Source organism: Stegodyphus dumicola, chromosome 10 (assembly GCF_044657685.1).
Source record: "Stegodyphus dumicola isolate Sdum_Otavi_A_Nest chromosome 10, ASM4465768v1".
In the NCBI taxonomy this organism is placed as follows: domain Eukaryota; kingdom Metazoa; phylum Arthropoda; class Arachnida; order Araneae; family Eresidae; genus Stegodyphus; species Stegodyphus dumicola.
The window spans coordinates 76,564,364-76,584,724 of NC_140777.1; the positions used below are offsets into that span (position 1 = coordinate 76,564,364).

Here is a 20,361-nt window from a genome sequence, read left to right on the forward strand (position 1 = left end):
GTAATTTCTTATAAAATAAGTAAGTTATCCCAATTCTTGCAACAGTCACATATTCGAAGATCTTTTGGATTTTAAGGCGCATGAATCTTCTTAAGCATTTGGAATCAAGACCATCAAGGATTGTTTTTACTTTCGAGAATTCCATATAGTCGTCATAGGTGGCAGGTATAGATTAAGATCCATTCTCGATAGACCTTGCGTATCGATGCAACCGTAACTGAAAGCATTTTCCCAAAAGATTATCAGTACCCCCACCCCACCCCATAAGGCAAAACCTAAGTATGTGTTTGCTACCATTCTTTTTCACTGCATTGTTTGTATTATAAAGTGCTTTAATGTTGAATTTTGAAAATCTGCAAGCGCAGAATCTAACTTCTGGTACCCCCCCCCAACGGTTCCTATGCCCTCTCCAATGTTTGTAGTAAGAATTTAGTTCAGATAGATGGATTTAGAGAATTTACATTAATGAGAATTTTAAGGCCCATCAGCGGCCGAGCGGTAAAGTCGCTGAACACTGGTAGTTCGGTCCGAGGTTCGAATCCCGCGAACGGTCTGGCTGCATGGGCGTTTTCGTGGTTTTCCTCATGTGTAACGTGTCTACGAGCCAGTTTCCCTTAGAAAGTCCTCCACGAAGGCATTCCTTCCCTTAGGCAGATAGCCCTCGAGGCTTTGTCATAATACACAGACACACATAAAGTGAGAATTTTAAAGAAAATACATCAATTGATATTAATCACATCAACAACCTGTCATAGAAAATTTAAAATTAATTTATTGAACTGTCACGGGAGTCGTATTTAAAACTTGTGCTTCCACAAAGCTCTTTGATCAAATTCTAGATCTTAGCTAGATTCTCTGAAATGGTAAGAAATGCTGTTATAGCATTTAAGCTCTAAGTACTTATATAAAACGATTTTTTTTCAGATTTAACGCTTATTTTATTCAAATATCGTTCAATGCTGATAAACGCTGAAGTTGCTTTACGTCCAGTAGTGTGAAATACTGCCCCAAGATTTAATTACGCAACAAAAAACATTCCTATAATCGATATAATTTGTTACGCACATCCCTCATATTAAAAAGTGATTTTCTTACACATGTTTTTTGTATACTTGAAACAAATTCTAGAATTATATCTTTTCGTATGTTTACTGTTTACTACAGGAATAAACTATTTAAGGGATATCAGAAACCTCTATACCGACAATGTTAAATTGGCCATTTTCGATGTACCTTTTCTCAAAATCTGCTGCAGATACAATCTTGAAATTTTTTTCTGTAATTAAAGTATACCTATCTGATTATACTGAAATAAGCTTTTGAAACATTTTGAATTTTAGAGTAAATTACAGGATATTTTGTTAGGCATAGTAATATTTAAAAAAAATTATAGTAAAATTTTCTCACATAAAAAAATTTTAAATTTTTTTTTCTAAGTTTATTACAAAAAGCTCATTTTAGTAAATATTAGGGAACCTAATAAATAAGGCATAAGAAGTTTAGATACCTGCGAGCAGTAGTTCCTGAGGTGTGTGTGTGTGTGTGTGTGTGGGGTAATATGGCAAAGCCTCGAGGGCTATCTGCCTAAGGGGAGGGATGCCTTCGTGGAGGACTTTCTAAGGGAAACTGGCTCGTATGCACGTTACACATGGGGAAAACCACGAAACGCCCATGCAGCCAGCCCGTTCGCTGGATTCGAACCTCGGACCGAACTACCAGTGTTCAGCGACTTTAACGCTCGCCCGCTGGTGGGCAGTTCCTGAGGAAAGGTACATCGAGTATAAAAAAGTCACGTTTGGAGAAAAACGCGTTTTTATGTAAAAATCTTCATTGATCAAAGCAGTAGATGACAAATTAAAACTAGATTTTTTTACAGTTCTAAGTTTCATAGAGATTAAAGAATGGTATTTTTAGAAAGATAAAAGTGTAGAGAATTTGAAAATGCAAAAATCCGAAATCACAATTTTTTGAAGATTTTGGGGTTCTAACTTCCCTTAAGGGAAAACATTTATTTAATTTTTTTTTTCTATATTTAATATCTGGTGTTCTGAAAAGGTCTCGTTGATAAAAACGATCTCATGAATAAGAAAAGTTTAACAAATGCAGCAGTAAGCAATTAAAATATTTCCATTTAATTATCTTCCTAATTAATTTATAAATTTCTGTTTTACGATTAAAATTAGAACCTTCAGTTTCCCCAAAGAAAATTAAAATTTAAAAAGAGTTTTTTTAAGATATTAATTAAACACTTCTAGAATTGTTTCCTTAATTTAATTTTTATTTCTTTCATCTTATTGCTAAGTTTTAAGACATGTGACATTTGCTTTTTTTCACTACAGATTATTTACTGTCACATATTTCATTAGCATAAGTTATAAGTATGAATTCTTTTGAGTAATTAATTGTTTTAAAAGTTTCCACAGTTAATTACATTTCCGGTTGTCAGATATTTTACTTTGATATATACCTCGTCTCTGGAACTGAGTACTTAATTTTTAAATTGTAGATTTTTTTTTCGTTTATAAATTAATTTCAGTATTAATTTTGAAGCATTCTTTTAAAATGTATTTAGAGTTTGCGTCAAGTGTAAATTGGCAGTTTCTTTTCGAGTTCATTTTTGAAAAAGTTTCATTTTTCAGAATATTAAACAGACAGAAGAAATTTTAATCCGGTTTCTCTCGCAGAGAAAAAACAAAAATCCCAATTTCTTTTGCAGTAGATCTTTTTTTTTTGATGCTGTGGCAGTACTTATCTTTTCGAAGATATATTTTTTCTCTCTGTATGTGTGGTAATCCGATTTCTGTTATTGGCGAGAAACATTTTATACAAGCATCTCAAACTAAGTTAGAATTTTTTTTGATAGAATTCTATCTTAATATTCTTCAGCAATTTGATATACAGTCTTTTTCACCAAAAGATTATAAATAAAAGCTTTTTACTCCTGTTCATCCGACTGTGCTCATGGCGCAAATGATGATTAATAAATTGTTAAGTGCTATTTGGTAACAGATAACGATCTCTCTTCTGTTCGTCGTGCCTTAATATGTATTTTTCAGCATTTGTTTCTTCATGGTTCCTTTATTTGAGTGTAATGTGTGTTCCTATTGCTATCACTAACATTACATATCTTAGATCTTCGATTGTGAGTACTAATAAATTTCAGTTAAATGCGTTTTTTTTTTTTTTTTTTTTAGTCCAAAGGGATTTGAATCCCGAAGGACTATTAGTTTCGTTTTGGCATTTTGCGTCGGACTCATAAATGTCGGTTCACTTTTCACTTTTCAAACTGTTGCCACAAAATGTTAGAGTCCTGCATTATATTTGAAGAAATTAAATAATGAAAAATCTGCATAAATGTATGTATATTTCTCGTATTGTGATAAAACAACGGTACATAGAGTCATCGAATTTTGAATAACGTAATCCTCCAACGAATATGAGCATGTGGAAGACCAAATTTGAAATTTGAAATTTGTTTTATGATCGATTTCTTATTTTTTAAAACTTTGACGAATTTTTGATTAACAAACTCAAGGATTTCAAAGCGAGCAATGGCAACGTTGTGCAGAAAAAACATTTTTATCTCCAGCGCGTGAGTCTCTGTATCGGAAATTCTAAAGATATGCTCGTTTTAAAACTATTTTGCGATATTGCTGTTGCACTGGATCTTATGGTTTAAGTGCGAGGAACATGATATTTAATAAAGAAAGGTAACACACAAAATGTTAAAAAACGCCCCTTTGGACGTAATTTAAAATCTGAAACATTTCTGATTTTTTTTTTTTTTAATTTTTTTTTTTTTTTTTTTTTTTTTTTTTTTTTTTTTTTTAAGATTACGAAAAAGTTTGAAAGAAAGTTTCATACTACTTTAAATGCGTTTGTTCTATACCTCTAATTTTATTCACATGCGCAAACTTAATTCAGGTTTACTAAAGCTGAAGATGCAAGATATTTGTCATTTGTCAAGCATTAATTCAATATAATCCTTAATACTGTTACAAATTATGTGCATAGAAAGATTATTTTAGTGCAATTATATGTGAAATTGTTGTAGTTTTCTTTATGATGTAACATGAAAATCTACAGAAGTGAAGCTAGCCGGAAAGGTGCGGCAAGTCTATTTAACATTGAGCGAATGACTGTTTCGCTAATTTGGCGAGATATCGCCAAGCTGGCAACTGTTTGTCAAACTTGGTGACGTTTGGGTTCGGTTCCTATGTAATTGTGATGGATATTGTAAAGAATAACTTTAATACAGGCTCTATGCAACTGTTGCGTTCCGGTAATTTCGAGAAGCAGAAAGTGTTAGAAATGTCTCGGTGGCAAATAGAAAATTATATAAGACATAAGAGAACAGAGAGCATCTGTTCTCAGTTTTTCTTAGTTAAGCTTGAGTTCGGAGTACTGAGACATCTCCGGGTTCGCTTCACACTTTAGATACGGTTTGCATTGCTTTGTGTTTAACGTTTTCAGTGGTTTTTGAAGTTTAACTACTGACTCTACGCTGCGGCACTGTGAAGATCTGTACGACTGCTTTGGAGGGAAATCCCAGATCTGGAATTGCTTCCTTTCGTAAAATAAATTTCATGGAGCTATCATCGATTCTGTGAGCATTAAGTCTTTATAAACCTATAGATAAGCAACAATACATGTAAATAATTTGTTTCAATTATTTAGTATTTAGTATTAAGTACTAGATTGATTTCAAATGTCAGTTAACAGTTTTCTAGCCATAATCTCTTAAAAATGCCTACTTTGTTAACTATTTAGATTTTAACACTAGGCATAGAAACATCGCATTTTCCAATAAAATGCCAATTCAAAATTAATCATTTAAAAGTACGTGATATGAAATGAAAATAAACTAATACATAATTATTAGGTAAGCAGTTATTTAACACTAATAACACTAAAATTTAAAATGGTAACCTTCCTTGTATACGTCGCATGATATTAGGATAAATCTGTTCTTTTCTGTCAATGCTGATGTCCTGTGTATCTGTATCAATGTTCAGCGCATCTGTACACATTCAAATTTCAAAACAAAAGAAATCTAATGACAGAAAAAATAGTTTGATGTGTTTCATTTATAACATGTAGATACTTGTATTTTCTCAGTGAAAAAAATAATCCTCTGCAGCCACATTATAACTTCGCGGAACGGAGCTCAGAACAGAAAAATAACTCGTAATATTTTTCATATTAATGCTTTCATGAGTGTCGATCATTTGTTTGCTGTTGATTATTGAGCAGAAATATATTATCAAACGTACGTGAAATCTATTTAAGTCGCAGGAATATCAGGAACTACGCAATGTTTAATTGAACTGTAAGGGATTGTTTTAACCATAGAAACAATCACATTTTTATATCATCCATAATTATGAACAATTAGAGATGAATACAGATGAAGTGAATGCAAATACAAGCAACCTTAATGTAAACGAAACTTAATTTCTGACGCACTTTTATTAGTCCGTGGTAAATTTACGAAATCTTAATTTATATTTATAATGATGTAAAAAGAAAAGAAGAATTTCTAAATTTATAAACCTTAAGAAAATTCTATCTTTGTGCTATGCTACTAATTCTTGTGTCAGTACATATGCTGAACGTACAGAAATAAACGTTGTTCTTCAGAAATGAGCTCAATGAGCTATGAGCTATGTTTTTTAAGTCTTATGTGTTGGTAAATTGTGCATTTGTTGCTGTAAAAGTGTTTGAATTACGTTTGTCTTATGTTCTGATTAAGGTTTTATGTCTTTATTAATCTACATGTAATAGTTTTAGAATTATCAACAACTTAAAGCTTAAGTTTCGCTAGGCTTAACGAGCCGATTATTTGTTGACATTTGAAGCCCTTAGCCCCTTCGAGCCGGGTAGCGAAAACGCGCGCTTATCGCTGAGGCCGGCAGTGTCTTACGGGAGCGTCTCTCCAGGGCCGGAGGCTTTTTTGCTACTAAGCCTAAATCCATGAAATTTCCGAAGTATCAGCGCATTGTTTAATAATGCTCTATAGAGTATTTAAACGGCTTATGTTTTATAAATATTTTTATATATATACTTTAATTACCTTATTTCTTGTTTAAATGCATATTTTACACATTTTATTTTAATTACACACCATTTTATGAATTTTAACATTATACATCTGAAAACTAAATATATTACTTAAAATTCTCTTTTCGTATGAAAAATTTGAAAACAGGGATCTACACACAGTCCTACGTTACATTCCTTGCACTCGTAATAACTCATTTGCCGTTTTGGAGGATTTTTCCGGGAATGTGAACAAACGAAGCATCGTCGTCTCATTTCCTTATCAGTCTCTTCTGAACAAAGTTTTGGAAAATGTCTTTCAGTTAATCTTTCAGAATCAATATCAGAATATCAGAATTTCAGAATCAATATCTGAAATATTTTGCATCATTTCTGCTATTTCATGCTCTGTTAAACATTTTCGACGCTTCGACATTGCAACGGTAAAAACAAAGAATTCACGTCTAACAAGATCTAATTATTTTCTGAAAACTGAACTGCAAACCGAAATACCCAACGCTTTAGAGCAAATAAAACTTCTCTGCTTACAGTAAACAACTACCACGTGCGAATAAAGTGCGATTTAAAGAGACGTCATAAATCACGCCATTCGGAAACATTTATTTCCCCGTTTGTTTATATAATCAAAAACACGAGTATGTGAGTCATGCTTCTCTCATTTCGAGTAGAAGGTCTAATTTACATGTATCTGAAGCCATATGGACATACAGTGCCATCTTGTGGCAGAAATTATAGTTTGAAAAACGTTCCAAAGTACTGGCACAAATACGTGACAGTCGGTAGAGAATGGAACAATCGTCTGGCACGCCTGCGTGTCGGCCGGTAGGTAAGTGCGTTCGTTGCTGGCACGTATACGTGACAGTCGGCGCGAAGGGGTTAGTAGTATAATGAATTTAAGTCAGTTTCGTTTTGTCTAGTATGGCCAAAAGTTAACTTGCAATTTTTTTGCGCTTGAAATTTTGTCTTTCTGATGGTTAGGCGAAAATCCTGGTTTCCCATTGCAATATTGATTGTAAAAATTGTTTTTAACTGTATGTGATATTTTAGGTTTTTCCCGTATTTTACAATTTTGATGTAAATGTTCTGACATTTTAACGCATTTTTGCCGTCCCAGAAAGGTGAACACTGTATTGATTGAATGCTTTTTTTGATAAAATAAATATGAATTAATATATTTAATTCAATGCTTCTTTTAATAAAATAAGGATCTCTAATGAAATCTGTGGAATAGTGTTTAAATGAAGTGTAGAAAAAAGAGTGTATAATTTAGGCCGTACAAGGACGTCATGTGGTTACCACAACAAGATTTTTAAAAATGTAGCGCACTTAATGGCGAATTGGCGATACTTGTTTTTTGTAAGCTTTTTTAAAATCGAACAAAAAATAAATTATAATACTTTTTATAGTGTTAACAAAACTATTGGGATGTAACTGAAATATTTTATCGAACGCTAATGCCATCTAGTGGCGACGAGAGCAACTCATAGCAATCGACCGCCAGCTGCGATGAGAATAGGTTTTCCAATATTATGACTCCGTAACTTGAATGTTAATTCTAAAAGTTAAATGTTTCGTTTTGGGGAATATTTCCTTTGTAATTGTTTCTGTGCTTTGCTAATAAATACTTTTAGAGCTAGCCGAATTTAGTGTTAATAAAATAACGGTTAGAAAATTCCACCTAAAAATAGAAAATTTCTGTTAGTGAAATGGCGTCCAACGAAGTGTTGAGAATTTTTATTTTGGTTTACTCCAGTCTAAGTTTTAATTGCTTGGTTCAATCTCTTTTCAGGTGTGGACTGTTCGTCAAAATAATTATGGAAATCAAGTGTTAATGTAAAAATATTGCGTCGTGCTGCTAGCACATGTAATAGAAAGTGAACGCCTTACAAAGGAATAAAAAATGATTCTTTAAGTTATTGTTCAATGTGAGATTAAAATTCTTTTTTTAATTTATTATTTGTTTAAACTTCATCTTAAAGCAGACGTTCCTTACTGAAATCAGATTTATAGACATCATATAAAAGTATTAGACAAAAGCCAACATCTTTTTCAACAAGAAGCTTACTTTTAAACTCTGGTTAATTTGCTATTTTAAAATGTTTTAATGAGCATACTAAATTAAATTATGGATTCTATTAGCAAACTGAATGCATATTTTAATAATAAAGTGGTACTACTTTATTTTCACCGACTCTGTTATAAAAACAGCACTAAAATTGTCGCCGAATTTAAATTACTTGCATATAGTTTGCAGCTGCCGTCCAGGCGGTATAGTGATTCCGAGAACCGAATGCGGTAGCGAAAGACTTGGGTTTATATTTCAGAGAAGAAATGGCTGTACCGTCCGTCTCTTCACAAGAGGCAACGGTAGCCGCCTATTAGATGCCTTCATAAAAAATAGCCACCATTTCGGGTCTTAGTACTGGCCATTGCTGAAATAAGGCAAGTGGCTGCCATTATTCAAAAAGATGTTTGTGACCCGTGATTGTATCAACAAAATTAATTGTGTGATTCAAATAGATGTAACCAGCCATTTCAAGATCATCTCTTTTATAGGTTCGCCAGGAATATGAATATATTGTCGACCCTTCCATCATGCAGACTACAATCGGTGATATCAGTTTGCTTGCTTGCCGATTTGCAAACCAAACAAGAAATAACTCGTCTTTTTCACGGCGCCTGCCGGAAATCCACTGTTCAGCCCCCCTGTCAGTATTGTGACAGCGCTGTTTTGCACCCCCGCGTCAGCAAACTCTTCTCAGTTTCGACTATTTTTTTCAGGATCAGATAGTCATCCTTGAGTTCGTCGAAGAAAATCTGCAGAAAAAACCTCACTCAAAAAATTGTTCCAGTCATTTATGATATCCTGACAGATATTGAGTTGTTTATCTCACCATTTAAGCGACAGCAGTAGGACAGCAGTAGATGAGAAACGCAGAGTTGTTACGAATGGTATTCTGGAACCACGAAACCAGTTATCGCATCGAATGCTCTTTTTTTATTTACAACTTTTCAAGTTGCTCTCCGTGTAGTTTCGTTTCGCTGTCATTTGCACATATTCGATTGAAGGTAATAGGTCCTTCTCCTCGAAACACGATACTGCAACTTCCTCACTCATCGGTAAATTAAAACCTGGCAACCTTTTATTACCGCGTTCAAACTGAAAAAAAAAAGATATTTACGATATCACGCGTTGCGTTAAATTCCGCAAATACATGTCGAACGTGAAAGTACCGTTTTTACATAATTTGTGAATTTTTTACAGTGTTTCAATTGAAAGAAGACTGCAATGATATCACGGCATTCGTCAAATTCGTGAAAGTACTCTTTTTATTATTTTTGAGGTTTATAAGAGCGACGTGAAAATCAAGTAATACCGATAAAATTCTGAATCGTTTCACCGATATTGTTGATTAAAATTTATTATTTTCGATTCTCAGTAAGAGTAGGAGACAGTTGCCTCTGCCCCCGTGCCATTTTAGACAAGATGAATCATGATGTATTGCAGTCAATAAAAACATAAGAAGTTTAACTTCAATACGACAAATTTGACTATAATGCAACTAAAATATGATGACAAATACGACCGTTTAAATATTTAATTTCAAATTTGTAACTTTTGATGTTCTTTTTAACTTTCATTGAGGGATCCGTTAATTATTTTAAATAATTCAAGGAAATATGTTTGGATGAAGTGGCCAAAATATGTATGATACAATATGCTGAACGAAGAAGACATATGGTGCCCACATCAGATTTCTTTTTTATTTTTGATTTGCTCCCAATTCACTCTAATGGGCTGAAGTAAGCTGTAGATATACAGAGTGGTTATAACTGAAGTTCCACTTTGAAATTGCCATAAAAGGAAAACTACTGGACCAAATGTTATAAAACTTGCTAAATGTGTTAAGGAGGCCATGGAAACTTATTTCCGCGAAACCAAACAGTTCAAAAACTCACCACCCGCCGAAATGGAGCTGTATGCAATATTGCTGAACGAAATCAGGGTTGGAATGTAATTTAACCTTTTGTTACATGAATTTAGCACGTTGTATACCATTAGGAAACAATTGTTATATAACATTAGAAAACAACAAAATTACCATTTAAAGGCGTTAAAGACGATAAAAGTCGATTGCGCCATCTGCGTAACAGAGAAATCCTTCCGTGGAAACCACAAATAGAGACTGGAAAATATGAGATCTCAAAGCATTCGCAAAAGTGTGCGCATTCCCGAAATCGTTTTCGTACAGATGGATAAATTGTGATTTCTGAAGCCTAAATTCGGCGCTAAAACATGCAGATATCGATTTAAAACGTTTCTAATCGTTTCTGAAACGAAACTTTTTGTGGGGGGTATTTGAAACCGCAGTGGCTTGTAATTGCCATACGGCAGGAAGAAGAAAAGGATTTATGCAAATAATATAACCAATTTTGTGGAATTGAAAGATGCGATACACCGACATGTCCGTAACATTCCTCATGTTATGCTAATAGCTGCTGTTGAGAATGCAGTAGGACGATTTAACGTGCTTTCGGAAAATGGTGGACGCCCTATTGAACATGCTTTGTAGCACATTTCAGAAATGATTAAACACGTTTTAAACCGATGTCTTCATGTCTTATTTTGTTTACCAATATTGCATACAGCGCCATTTACCATCTGGTGGCGAGTTTTTGAATTTTTTTCACGGAAAATAAATTCTCATGATCTCCTTTATACGATTACCAAGTCTGATAACATTTGATCCAGTAATTTCCCTTTTATGTCCATGCAAAGTGGAACTTTAATTATAAATATCCTGTATTAAGGCTTTAGACATTGTCTATGTGAGTAACGATTTCAACTCAAAATAAGGTTTCACGATTTATAAAATCATCTTATCTTTTTAAAATCAACGTTCCATATATAATTCTACAAAGGAAACAAACTATTTAATTTCATAATATATTACAATAAACATACTGATCATGTTGGTTCATCACGTAATAAGCGAATAAATAAAAGAGAAAAATATGAAAGAAAATTAAATATGCTTAGCAATATTATAGTATACAAAACAGTTAACTGGGAAAGTTTTAACGAATCTGACAAGATGTTTCAGAAAAAACAAATATCCTCTTCAGATTTTACTCTTTCAAAATATGGAAAACATGATTGTATTTGCAAAAGGATGTAAACAAAGCATAATATCCGAAAGGAAAGAACAAAGAATGTGCGGGATGCGGGAATGGAAACTAAATTTTGTGTATCACCGTTCCCCACTCCCCCATTTGCGCAGGATATCAAAAGCGATATGATATTTTAAGCAAACAATGTGACATTTCCCAAACTTCAGAGTGGAATCAATTCCATGATTTCAATTTTCTGTTCAGCCTACAATTAGAAGATCTAGTTATACATAAGAATTTCTCAAGCAATAGTTCAAGCCCTGTATTAATTATTTCTTTAGCAAGAATTTCAAACCCAAAAATGTAGGAACAATGATCATCTACTCCAAAAGCTGGCATTTTTTTCAAGAGTTTGTTCTGGGCTTTCCCATGTAAAATCCACAGTCGTTATCAGCCCCTTATGCTAAAACTTTTTTGCACCCAAATTTTGCCAACAATGAGCTCAAAATTTTATACCTGATAGTAAATTATTCTTACTCTCTCTTGCTTTAAAAATATAGAGTTAGAAGACATTTCGCTTGCATTTATTTGCTAAGGTATGTTCACAGCGTGTTACACATTTTTAGAACGATATTGATAAAGAATTAACAAAAAAGGAAATGTTTTGAAAATCAATTCTGGCAACAGCTTATTATTTGAAATGAGAATCGTGGTCTGTTACTTTTAAATTTATTCTTTTTTTTTTTTTTTAACATGTTGCATTTCAATACTTTCCTTACTTACTTTTCCGCTGACGCAGAAATTAATTTCAAAGTCTTTAAAGACCTCTGAACCAACAATAAATCAAATAATAAGCCAAGATTTACAATTTTAGAAAGCTAAAAGTACATAATAGTAAGCAGCGTTTAATGGTGCATGTGGCTTAATGAAGACTCATTTGTAAAACCCTGTATTTAAATCATTTAGTGGGGGTTTAATCGGAATACATTGTTACACTTGATGTAGCATGGGTTTACTTAAATGGCTGCAACCAAACAAAAGTGTATTTATTACCGAAAGCTAAGGAAAAAAAATTGTGATCAAACCTGCTTTCTTTAATTCAAAGAAAGTTTCAGTAAAGGGATTATGATTGTCGCAGAATGCACTTACAATTGGAAATTAAAAATAAGCAGAAAAAAAAATACATGAACCGAACAGGGTATCAAGAGAAATTTCTATGTCCAATATTTGCAGAAGAAATTCCATTTTTTTATTCCAATGACTTGCAAACAGTGAAAGTTCATCAAGATAAAGCAATTCATATTCGAAACCTACCTCTGAATTCCTTGAAAAACTGAAGACTGATACCGGTATTGCATATATAACTTCTCAACATATGCTTTTTAAGTGACATGACGTTTCACCTTTGGCCGGTGGTCTCTTGAGCTCTTCATAACGCAACCCCCCACAACAATTGATGGGCTCTGAAAAATAGTAAAAGAGGAATAGAAATAAATACCCCTGAAAACTTAAGAAAAGCTCTTTCTGTCATGGAAATCACGATATAGAAGCATAGTCCAGAATAAAGGCTATCAAACTGAACGTTAAAATAACACTCTTTAGATTTTAGACATTAATTTTATTTAACAAATGCCAAACATTAGCGCTTAAGCCATTAGTTCACGGACTCTCCAGTACTTTTTAACAATGTCCTCATACCGAGAAAGTGCTATACAATTATTTAAATGTTCAAAAATCATAGGCTGATTTGAGTCACACAAAATACAGTTTGGGGAATCCAACACTCCAATTCTGTGGATGTGGTCTCACAAACAGTCATGTCCGGTCAGACGTCTAAACAGAGCTATCGTGGTCTTTCTTGGAAAACTGGAAATGAAAGTTATTTCTTCCCCCAGAATCCTCCAACTCTTATCCATAGCACGTTGAATCATACCTTTCTTAAAAGTTTTCTTAAGAGTCATGTTAGCAAACAATTTAGTCGTATAAAATGAAAGCGGTCGATTAATTGCGTTGCATTATGAAAGTTCTTTTCTTAGCCAATGCATCAGCTTTTTCTTTTCCCATAATTCCATTGTGGGCTGGAATCCATTGAAACGAAATTCTGTGTCCCGTTGCCTAGAGCAAAGGCTTACAGTCTAAGATTCTTTGGGAACAATTTTATCTATTCAAAAGAGCTTGAGGCTCACTTTTGGAATCTGACAATATAACTGCATTTACAAAAGAGTGGCTACGAATCGACAGTTGTTGAATAGTCAGAGCAATAGTTTTGATTTCACCATCAAAGGCAGTAGTAAGAGGACGGATTTGTAAGTATAAACTAAAAAGCTCGCTATGGATACCTGCTCCAGCAATGCGCATTTAACGTAGAGTCGTCAGTGTAGACATGCAATCACTCATTTTGAGGATAGCGAACCTCAATAGTTTCCACTGCAATAGCTCTTAATCGTTGAATCGCTCATTTCGTTTTTAGCAACTCTTTGAATAAGGTCAAGATTTACATTCAAATTCAAAAGGTCTAAGGGACAATGAGGAGGAGGTAAAATTAGATAACCTCGGCTCAATTCCGAACATAGCATCAGATTATCTCTTAGCAGCCTGTATAAAGCCAATTTGAGTTTTAGGATTTCTAGAAATTTCCTTATTATAGTTCCACCAAAAAGGATTGTCGAGCAAACGCACCAGCTTCTTGTATAATATGATCGCTTTTCTCTTAATATAATCATGAACAGGTGCCAAAGCGGTGAAACGAAGCTGCATTTTGATTATTAATTTAATGTGTCCAAAATTGTTCTAAAACTATGCAAAGCATGTTTTGTGTATTTCCTTATTTTCATCATTAATGCTTTTTTTTCCAAATGTTCATGCATTCTACAGTTCTGATTATCTAGCAATAGTATTTTTTTGCATTTTAAACGAATTCTATACTAGTATAATTCTTAACAGTTCGTTTACATCTCTCAGATATCATCTCTCAAACAGGCAGAAAAATATGTTTTAATTGATAAGAGAAGAGAGATGTAACTTAACAGTTCGTTTACATCTCTCTTCTCATTTCAATTAAAACATATTTTTCTACCTGTCAAGAATTAATGGAAATATTAATAGGCTCTTGATTATATGTTATTTGACACATCAACTTTACTGTCAAGAGAAGTTTAGCTTTTTGAGGTATATAATGTGCACTATTCCTTCAGTTTCATTATTTGGTTTTCATCATTTATATTTGTATTAAGTTGGGATTTATTTTAGTCTTGATTAGATTTTTCAAATTGAAGCAAATACTTCTGCTGATAATTTTATTGCAGAAGATGATTTATTGCAGACATGTGACAGATCTAGTTCGAAATTTTTTTGTTTCACTTTGTTTAGTGTATTTTACTAAATCTTCACTTACTGCATATTTTGATTGAAAACGTCTGTTGCAAGGTTTACCATTAAACTCATTTCCATTAAAATTTCCATTAAACATATTTTTCAGATTGCTGCTATTACAACTTCGATTTTACTACATTTGCTGCTAACGTTTGTTGGAAGGTTTACCATTAAACGTATTTCCATTAAAATCACCATACAACTTCGATTTTACTACATTTGCTGCTTTACTATGCAAGAATAAATCTCACACAAAGGAAAATATTTTAAAAATTACACTTCTAGATAATAAATCTTTCAAAATGTCCACCGAATAAAGGAGACCACATCTTTTACTACTCCTGGAATTTTCTAATGAAATAAACTGATGTTTGAAATTAGATAGTAAAAGATTTAGACGAAGTTCACAAATTAAATATTTTTCCCTTCTTCTATTGTTTAAGTTATGAAAAGTTTAGAAAACAAAATTATATAACATTCTTCTATTTTTTTACCAGTCTTTATTTTTTTACTTGAGAATAAATAATATCTCTTATCCTAGTCTCTTTTGCTTAATAATTACATTTTTGACGCATATATAAAAATACATATGTCTATGCGCGAATAATTATTAACTTCTTCATTTCTTATTATAGCTTGACATTCCATGTCGTTTCATTTCTCTTGAAATGTATGGCTCTGTAGAGAAATTACTAGGAATTAACTTCATCATTCTCATCCCTCATCGGGTTAATGCTGTTCACATATTCCCAAGCAAAGCAAGTATTCTTCGTGCAAAAATGAGTAACGAATTTTTTTTTTTTTTTTTTTTTTTTTTTTTTGACAAATACGAAAAACTATTAATAAAATTTGTTCTTCAAATCTTTGAATAAGATTTATATCATGTATTCTACAGTTCTGGTTATCTCAAGATTTTCCGCATATCATTAGAGAGCAATAGTATTTTTTTTTTGTATTCTAAACGAATTCTTTACTAGTATAATACTTTAACTTAATGGTTGGTTTATATCTCCCCTCTCATTTCAATTAAAACATATTTTTATATATTCTTAAAAACTAATTAGCTCCATATATAAATTTTCTGGTGTGCTATTCATGTTTGATTTCAATGAAAATGAAAATAATCTAAACTCTGAATAAAAAAAAATAAATGCTGAAATTTTTTCAGCACCGTATTTGCAAGAATGCATAATTGAAATATAATCATGGAAGCATGAAATTGTTTCGGGAGACCGAAGTTCGAAACTACAAGGATAAAATATCTTTGTAGGGTTTTATTTATGTTGACTAATCATTATTTTAATTTGTGAACGTTTCCTGCTTTCTCTTATTACCCTCCCATTTCATCCTCAGGATGCGATTGAGCTAACGAGAGTGTTAACACTGTTGAAGCAAAAAGTTTAGACATAGTGCAATTTCACTATTGTGAGCGCACGTTGCTATTTTCTTCCAGCTTTTTAACATAAATGTCGGCTACGCATTCTTGCTGCCGAGTTATTCTGCCGGTGTAGATATCTGAGTCATCCTGTGAGCTTAAAACTGAATTATATAGTCTCGTCTTTACCCTTTAAACTGAATTATATAGTCTCGTCTTTACCGTTTAAACTGAATTATATAGTCTCGTCTTTACCGTTTAAACTGAATTATATAGTCTCGTCTTTACCGTTTAAACTGAATTATATAGTCTCGTCTTTTCCGTTTAAACTGAATTATATAGTCTCGTCTTTACCGTTTAAACTGGATTATATAGTCTCGTCTTTACCGTTTAAACTGAATTATATAGTCTCGTCTTTACCGTTTAAACTGAATTATATAGTCTAGTCTTTACCATTTAAACTGAATTATATAGTCTCGTCTTTACCCTTTAAGCTATACTGATCGGTTTTTGTAAGCATGTAAGTCCATGCCGTTTGTTAATTACTGTGTATTCAGTAAAAGAGTCTTCTACACCCCTCCCTTATTCAGTAAAAGGGTCTCTTACTATTTCCTTTCCTTTACACCCTCGATTGTGTTCATCTTCAATCTTGTGCGAGAATTCGCAAGGATCAACACTTAGGTATATCTAGTCATGTTTTATGATAGCTAAACGGAGTAGATCAAACTTTACTCTTTAAACAAACTAGAACTTTACTATTTAAAGGAATACATGTACTATACTTGTACTGTTTAAGTGAAAGCTTGAACTGTTAGATCCCTAAACAACTTTACTTTTGGGAGCTGTAGCCTTTACGTTTGTATCTTAAATTCTGCCATTAGCAAGTTTTCAACAATTTGTGGTGACTTTTCTTCCTTACAGAATTTAGCTCAAATAAATAAAATACCCATGCGTGTAATTAAAGCGTTAACTAAAATACTTAAAAATAAAGTGTTGGTAGTTCTTGATAACATTTGTTTATTATAAACACATTCTGTCTCTTCTTGTTGATAGTAAATTAAAATAACAGTTAAGATTTCTACTTATTATGAAATGAAATATATTGTAGGTCAAAACTTCTGCTTGCTACAAACTAAAACTTCCCAGTCGATAAAAATCTTGTCAACTTGTAGATACATAAGAAGGAGAAATGAAAAATGTGCGATGCCCTCGCATACGCGCGAAGTATGCTGGCCATTACACCATCAAAACATGCGAAGAAGGTGAGAGAAATACCTTATAAAGTACCAATTAAAACATGTATTATTTAGTTGGTGCCAAGTAATAACTTGGCAAATGTTTCAGTTAAACGCACTATTAAATCTAATTAACTAAACAAGACGTCGATTCCCAATCTTTAGGTAGACTCAGTTTGACTTACCTCATCCACAGCAACAAGGAAGCAAGGCATTTCAGCAATCGAGAATTTTATTTGATTTGATTCTTTTGATTATGACAACGTACACGAGGACTATTTATCTTGAATAAGGATGCCCTTGTAGAGGACATTCAAACAAAATGTGCCTCCACAATGTGTAATATGAAAATTAAATATTCCCTTTCAACCTGCTCGTTTACAAGGATTTGAACCTGGGCCAAATCTAAAATCCTTTAGTCATATTGGGTGTTATTTGTTTTAAATCATTTCAGTTCGCAAACTCCTGGAATAATTCATGTAATTAGACAGACCAAAACAACTAGAAGGGATATTCAGAGGCAAAAAGTAAACAAGATAAGAAAAATTCAAAAACTTTATTTGATTATTGACCAAAATTATATTTAGAATTTTGACCCTCTAATATTAAAACCACTGTTAAACCATGACATATTATTCAGACTCAAAAATTACATATTTTGTCTCTTGGTAGGTACTCTAGAATACACGCACTTTCTAATGCTCACAAAGATCTCTTTCCATTGAATTTTTCACAGACTGTAGAATAATTCTTTCATAGATGAACCATTTGTCATTTTGTGCTAATCTTATCTATAATGTTCTAGCTGAAGAAGCATTTTAAATGTCAAGAATACCATTTATCATGGAGAGGGAATCTTAAATGAAAATTCTCGAATTCTCTGTCGCGATTGATATTAGACGTATAATTTAATTAATTTTAATAAATCAGTTGAAGTCCTTTAGAATGGTAGAAATCAGAACACCTAATAGCTTTTTGTAAATGCGCACATTTTTAGGCAGACCGTAAAACACAGAATACCAGTTAGAAAAATGTTCTTTAAAGCAAAATAACTCAAAAGAAGTTCCTCATACAATTAAAATTACAAGACATATGATTTACTAATCCGTTTCGGCACCCTATATAAATATTCCTGCACATAGCAATGAAAAGTAGGAGGCCAACCTAGGCTCATATGAGTGAGATAGTTGAATACTGGTAGTTAGACCCAGCTTTGAATTTAGGTAAACAGGCATAGGTCTATCTAGGGTTTCCCCCGTGTGTTACATGACTCTATCCTCATTTTCTTAGACAGTACTTCACTAAGACATCCCAATCCTTAGGTAAAATCATTTTAACATAATTATTAAACAAAAAATGCACGTTTAGGAATACGTGCAGGAGGGTAGCAAAATTAATAACAGTCATCTGATTATAAAGAAAGCCGCCCTTAAATCATCTTTTCTGTTTGTCGCCTGAAAGGAAGTTTATATCAAGTGCAATTTTAGCAGCATTTCTTTCTTTTTGAGTTCCTAAAATTTGAATCTTTTCATGCAACCTCCACCAGAGGAATTCAATGAAGTAACAATCTAAATGGCGGCAGTCAGTGAAAAGGGTGTGCTTATTTCGCCATTTTGCGATGGATATGGATATCAAAATCAATAAGCTATATTTTTTGGTTAATCTGCAGGTATACATGTCCGTAAGTTGTCAATTTATAAGCAATTGAAAACGTAGCGAACAATCTTCTCTAAAAATGCTCAGTCTTCCGCCTTATTTCCAACGATGAAATTGCACAGCTATTGATGCCTGGTCTGCAAGGTTTACAACATTTGGTGCTTTGCAAACAGTTGGTGACTGGTGCCCGTTAGAAGAAAAGTACGTTAAAAGAAATTAAATTTGTACAAGTTATAGAAAGAAATTAAAGAAGAAAATAAGAAATTAAATTTCATGTGGCCTGTGCCTTGAAAATTTAATGTATTCGTCAGGAATGGTCCAAACCTGCTAATCATGTGATCGCTTCAACGCCCAGAATACTACCCAGGGTGCAACCACAGGTAGTGATCAATTCCTTTCTGGCGACTGCGAGAACCGAAATGTGCTCTCCCGATTTTGATGGACAACAGCCCGTGGATCTCTAGTATTCCCCTGTCACCATATCTCTCGAGATGACTTTTGGCTAACGAGTACTTTAAGAGCACCTATACAGCACAAAGAGCTATAAACTCTCAAAATTTATCCGGGATTCAAACTCGGGTTCAATAACCTTTGCTACTGTAAAAATCAGATTTGGTTTATTTTGCTTGTGGCAAAGCAATCTATCTGCCCACAGAAAGGAAGACTTTCCCTAGAAGAATTTTTGAGGAGACTGGCTCCTGTCTTCGTTACACTTGGAGAAAACCACGAAAATACCCATGCAGCCAGCCTATTTGCCTATTTGCCTAGAATCTAATCCAGGTGGAAATGTCAGTACTCATTGACTTTAACGCTCGGCCGCTGATGGTCTCCGGAACCGATTAGAGAAGCCCAATTAAGTTTTAAATATGTGTAGCATTTTTATATGCTATTTAAACTGATGAATCTGCGTTATTTTTTTCACCTATATGTACAAACTGCTCATGGTAATTTAGCTTTTATGGCTGACAATTCAGCCCGTAAAACAATTTATTACTACTATCAATATGAATTTCTGTCCATTTGTTCATATTTGAAGGGCAGTTTGAAAATGGACTGCTCAATCAACTTTCCTTTCAACTTTTGAAAAATCAGTGTATGCGACTGGAGAAGAACTATGTGAATGTTCGTCAAATATGAGGAATTTTATTTTGCTGGGGTGAATTTTTTGCTATTATTTTTCTTTTTATAACGGTATGGTAGAAATATTTTGATTGTTAAATTCTGTAGTTTGATTAAGATGAATGACTTTCGTGTAGTTGCTTTCCGTTGCTGCACTGACTGATAGTGGGAGAGTGTCAGCTAAACTTTTAAGAGCTCTATTTAAAGTTGTACGATAAACGCGAATAAAAGGTAAAAGAGCTTTGAACTCAACTTAGACATGTAATCTTCTTCACTGTCCTTGGTTGCGCCCAAATTCAGTCTTCAAAATTGACTATTTTTGATATAACTGTCTTTTGAAGAATCCGCGTTACTTGAGGATTAAAGTCCTAATTATATCTGTGCATGCGTCATAGAGAGTTAGTTATTTATGTTTCACGAAATTTAATATTT

General features: G+C 33.1%; 1 long non-coding RNA gene across 1 annotated transcript in view; it reads left to right on the forward strand.

Moving 5' to 3' along the window:
- LOC118195965 (uncharacterized) overlaps positions 1–7,978 on the forward strand; it is a 139,592-nt gene extending 131,614 nt beyond the window's left edge. The window contains exon 3 of the long non-coding RNA XR_004759345.2: positions 7,850–7,978. This is a non-coding gene — a long non-coding RNA (uncharacterized LOC118195965). The remainder of the gene's footprint in view (positions 1–7,849) is intronic.
- The last annotated feature ends 12,383 nt before the right edge of the window (positions 7,979–20,361 follow it).